We start from the raw sequence: 6,000 nt of genomic DNA on the forward strand, positions 1-6,000 counted from the left end.
ATGGCTTGTGTAAAAAATCTGAATTTTTGCACTCCCCAGTAGTTTGTACTTTTGGCCTCTGGCTCACGTTTCACCGTTAAAGCTAAAGACCTCCTCTAGTGCTTTTAAGGATTTTGAATGCTTAAATCAGGTCCAATTACAACATTCTCTGTTCAAGATTAAAGAGTTAGAGAACAAAACTATTTTTGCTTGTGTGAGTAGGATCAGTCTTACTAACTCAGTTGTGTTGAGTCACTTTATGTTGAAATGGGTCTCTATCTCTGTTTTCAGAGATGGACAAGTTCTTTGCATCTGAAACCGAACTACCTGTTATGCCTAAGTTACACCTAGGTAATGTTTTATTTAATAGAAAAGAACCAAACAGTGAGAAATTAGTTGCTACAGTATATGCCAGTGATGTTACTTGCTTCTGAAATAGCTCACTGAGGTAGATGTGTAAATTTAAATTCTCAGTTTTCTGTTACTCTTCAAAGCCTGTCCCACACCCTTCTTGTACTTCCTGGAGTAACTCATGATTCTCTTGATAGCAAGTTTCACTCAGTTTCGAGAGTTCATGCCACAACAAATTTATATTTCTCCTCTTCAACACTAGCAAAAAGCTATATTGGTTCCTCAAAAAATCCTGCAAAAAAAGCACATGTCCGGAAATGCCACAAAGTTTTTTTTCAGGAAATGCATCAGAGCAGGATGGAGAAATCTTCGATTATCACTCCTCTGCCATATTCCCTCACAAATGTCTGTGACCAGGATTATGATACACTATTGCTGAATGTTCTCACCTTGTTAAGAACTCAGCTGGGATGTCATATGCAGTAGCTGGGAGTTGTCACATTAGGCTTTATTGTAAATGATGGAATCACTTCTTCTCAGTTTTTTTCCTTCTGAGAACCATTTGTCTTTTCCAAATTTGAAAGTAACTATTTCTTGCATCTTGCATTCATAACCATTTTTTAAACTTCAAACATTTCTTAAAGATGATCTACATGTTGATGTTACCCTAAGATAAATGTTTCATTAATACTGTAGTTTTAAGCACGCACTACTGCAAAAACACATTTGTAAACAGCTTCCAGTCTGCAGACAACTATCATTGGTAAGGGTGACAGAAATAGGATAATTAATAGTGTATTCTGATACTGCTGCATGTTCTTTGAGTCAATACTGTATAAAACATTTGCTCACACTGCATCACACACATGTCAGAAACCAAGCATAAGAATCTGTATTTGAGTTTTATTGCACTTCACAGCCCAAACAAATTTTGATTTTCAACTCAGGAACCATAGGAATTGAGATCAACCTTAAGATGACTATTTTTAGAAATATAATGCTTGACATACAATATAATAGAAAAACAGTTTGAAAAAAAGACCAGGAAAGTATATTTATAAATGTGGTAAAACGGTAAAACCATAATTTACTCACACTTAATATCTCACTGTCTGATTTTGTTTTTATGTTGTTCGCAATTACATCTCCGAACTTAATTTTGTAATTGTGAAAAGTTCTGAAAGATTCCAATGTATAAATCAGCCATTAAATACGGTACATGCAAATTGTGTTTCTAGCTGGAAAAGTTTGCTTCTGCGATTAAGACTAAGTGCACAATGACGCATGGTCTTGTTATTTGTTACTTACACTAAGCAATTTTAAACGACTTGACATGCCAGCAAATAAGAAGCAAATTAAATGTTTTTAAAGGTTATTCCACTGTCCTTTTGCCTTTGACAGAGAGGTGTGTTCAGAATTGATGTTAGCAATTCCATGTTCTTAAATTGCTCTCGGGCTAATGCGCAAGAATAAATGTTTTCAGAATGTATCCAGAGGCTGCTGAGTGGTGAAATTTCTCTCGCATGTTCGGCAGACTTCTGACCATGTCTGCTCAGTGTCACGGTCTTCAGTGGATTATTGGAAATGAATGATTATAGCGCAAGTGCAATCTAGAATATGAAGGGTATTGAGCTGACATTGCTGAATAGGACATTCTGTGTTTCTTGAGACTAAATTCTGAAGGTGCTCGCCCCATCAGTGAACATGACATCTAGATTCCTATTGTGCAATTAATAACTGTAAAAAACAGACAAGAACAGTGATGCCTCATTTGTTGTTGTTGGGGAACTTCGGTGAGGGAAAGTGGTTTGTGTTTTGATGGTGTATGGGACATTTTTAATTTTAAGCCATAAATCAATAAGTTGCAGACATATTCAGTATTCACTAATTTCCCTTTGACTAATATGGCTTTAAGAGTATTGTAGTATAATGAAGTATCTATTCATCTAGGAATCTCCAGAGTATGAAGGAAAGCTTCATACTCTGGAGTATAGAGAAATGTTATTAACAAGAAGTGTCTGTTCAGCTCACTTGGCATCATTGTCTTTACAAGAGGTCCCATCACACCTTCACTGCTTGTTAGCTTTTAATTAGAAGTTATGAACCTTAAAATGAAGTGCTGTTTCCTGTTTGTCCACCAGATCTCAATCCACGTACAGACATTGTCTTGGGCTTCTTCCTCTTCTTTCTTTTTCTTTTCAGTTAAATTAATAATATGTTATTTCTGGCTCTGGCTCCTGGACGCTGAATTGGAAGAAGTGGTTTGAAAATGGATGGACAGATACATGATTTTTGAAAATACTAAAAGTCTTATTGCTGCATGCTACAGAAGTGGAAACTAAGTAACATTTCCAACTTAGCAAGACATTAAGAAGTAATTTACTTTATGCATTTATTTACTGTAAGTTCTATGTCCATAAGGTCTCAAAATACCCATCTGGGCTAGCTCGAGAACCTATCCAAATCTAAAATATATTTTAAAATTGATAATATTAAATAATATATAAATACTGTATGAACTCATATTGAATAGCTTGGTCACTTTTACCAAGAATATGAAAAACAGTCAAAAATGCTGGCGGCCAGCACTAATCAAAATACATTTATTCTTCTGCAGTCTAGACACTGATCTTATAAGAGCCACAGCAAAAAAAAACATTTTTGCAAAAAAAAAATGAAAAACATGTTTAAACGTCTTTGAAATAGGGCAGAATGTAAGCTTTACACACATTAAGAAGTCACTTCTCAGACAGAAAATCTTCCTTCACCCCCATAACTGAACAGGACCAGATGTGAAAACCCAGGTTTCAAGGGTATGTGTGTGGTCATTTAGCGTGTAAATTATCTGTGTAATCTGTCAGTTTCTGAAATAATGAAATTAAAAACTATTGCTAACATTGTAAAAAAACACTGCATTGGTCTTTGTTTTCCAGTTCCAGAATTTCCATCATTAATTCATAAAACAAGAGCAAACTAGTCATGATGAAGACAATCCAGAGATCCCTGGAATGCATGACAAAAGAAGATTAAACATTATCTGAACATTAGCTGTAAATCCAGAGCTGTTCTTTGTGCTGTGGCACCTATGATTGTGTAATTTATAATTAAACATGCACCAACATTTCATAAAGCTAAATCTAAGTTTTATTTGTACATATCACAATTAAGCAAAATTCACAATGCTTAAAATTACATCATGAATATGATTTGCTCTCATGCATTAATAGCTCAGATCATGTTTATAGAGCTTGGTTTGACCCATAATACTGTATAAATAATCTAAAAGATATTAAATAACCAGCTAGATTATACAGTACACCTGCAAAGTTTAAATAATTAAACAATTAAATAATGCCTTTGCTCTTCTTTTTAGAGACCTATTTAGTTTTTTCTTTCATTTATTTGTTAGTTTGACAAAAAATTGTTCTAGTTAGAATAAGATCGGCTTTGCATATATTAGAGAAATAAAAATAAACAATCGTACTGTACTATACTTCCTAATTGTTTCACTGATAAAAGGCAGAAACAGAGACATCCTTCAGTATATCATCACTTGAATTAAATGCTGTGAGGCATTAGGAATATATATTTCAATCCTCTCTGACAGAAGCTCAATCCTAGCAGGATAGGAGCTCTAAGCATTCAGCAAAGTCTACAACGGAAATCCACACAAAAGGACGATTACAGGTATGGATTAGATATTTCAATCCCCAGCTGAATCCCACATGAATCCGATCGAAGCGGTGTGGATTTCTTGAAGTCTGCGGTGCCAAAAAAGGAAACGAAAGTCAGAACTCAAACTCCAAGATGTGTGTGCTGAAAAAAAGACTAGACATTCCACAGGAAGTTATACCAGAAAGTAGTTTCAATGGAAAGTAAGCTGTAAGGTAAATAAAGAACAGTAGCAGCAACAACAACAACAAAACTCATCCAAATACTTCCGTTGTGATTGTGATACGGTGGAAGTTACTCTGCATGTGATTTTGAAGAGGAACAAAGAAAGGTTTATTCCACTTTCCACTGAAGAGTAGAAAGAAGAGACACTCTTGAGGAGCTAGCTGAAGAAGATTTATTGGCACTTGCTGTGAAAATCAAAGGACACACTAAAGCTGGCCATACCAGTACTGTGGTGCTGTCAAGTCAAGAGTGAAGTCATCCTCATCATCATAATACTCACGGGAAGGTCAAGAGGCTGGTTTTTATATTTGAAGTTGCATGATTATTGTGCTCTTGGGGGGCACAATAATGGGGGGGGGGGTATGTCTAAAATAGGGAAAAAATTGAACAAAGTCAAGATGACACAGGAAGTATACTGTGTATTATGAACAGGGTATTATGAATACCCCTCTATTGGAAAAAGGGATTTAATGCTTTTCTACAAATCCACTGAAGTGTCTCCCAGTTGTTATTGAAAATCAAGTACACCTTTGAAATTGCTTTCGAATTGATCAAAGAAATGAAGACGTATACTGAGTTTTTGAGCACATTCTTTATGAGGAACATGAGTAGTTTAAAGTCAATTAGGTTTCCTTTTAGTGATCTCAATAAATACACCCTGTTGGTAAAAGAACATCTACTGCATTTTATGAGTACACCACACATTTATTTGCATGGATCCTAATATAGAATTTTGTTATCTTGAAATTAAGATAATATAAGGGTCTACTTTAATGTAGTAGATAGACAATGGTGTATCATTACTGAAATCATACAGTAATAATACAGTTTATGCTGATTCAGATAGAAAGATGTGGAATCAATAGGCATATAAGTTGTGTTTGCTGATTTTCTAAACACTTTAGAATATGAGAGTCAGGCTGTGACTTTCAGAGCAAGAAAAACATTTTGTTGCAGAAACACAAACAGGTGATTTTGATATGTACTGTGCTATTTCTCTGGTCATAGAAAACAGTTTTTTATTTGTGTTCTGGAGATAACCAGTCTCCAGTAGGTGGCACTCTTCAGACCAGAAGAATTTCTAAACCGGTGTCGGAGTATGGAGCAGAGACAGAGAGCGCAGACTGTGCTGTAGGAGGGGTCAGCCTCCAAATAAGACATAAGAAGTTCTGACTACTTGATTATTACACATCCCATGGAACCTTCGTAAGAATTGTTTATGTTATTCTCAGTTTCTTGATTTAATTCCATGCTGTGATTTTACAGTCTGGCCTTCCTAATGTTAGTTTCTCTGAGGATGACGTTTACAATGCAATTTGAGCAGCCTCACTAAAGTGAATTCTCAGATTTAAAAAAATCTGAGACTCTTACACTTTTATTTAAACAATTAAAGTCAAAAGCTGTGTCACCTGATAGCCATGGGTGTCCGGGTTAAATAAAATTAATCATAATTAAGTTTTCTGCATGAGCAACTGTCTGTCCTGGAATCCTTGATGATAATGAAGTCTAGAAGCAATGAACTGCCTAATGTCAGTAAATTCAATCAAAGACAGAAGGTCACTTGCTCATTGGGGGAACAATTAGCTTTGGAAACCAACAAAAATGTCTGCAAATGTAGTGCTGTCTCATTTGCATCTACAGTATAGGTATAATGAATATTCCATATGGAATGTATTCAGTTGGCTCTTAGTTGTCCCTTGGCGATAATTTATTGTAACCAAATGATACGGTCTTATAAAAGGATACTATTGCAATCTTACAATAAGAATGTAT

The sequence above is a fragment of the Lepisosteus oculatus genome, chromosome 1, assembly GCF_040954835.1.
Source record: "Lepisosteus oculatus isolate fLepOcu1 chromosome 1, fLepOcu1.hap2, whole genome shotgun sequence".
Lineage (NCBI taxonomy): Eukaryota > Metazoa > Chordata > Actinopteri > Semionotiformes > Lepisosteidae > Lepisosteus > Lepisosteus oculatus.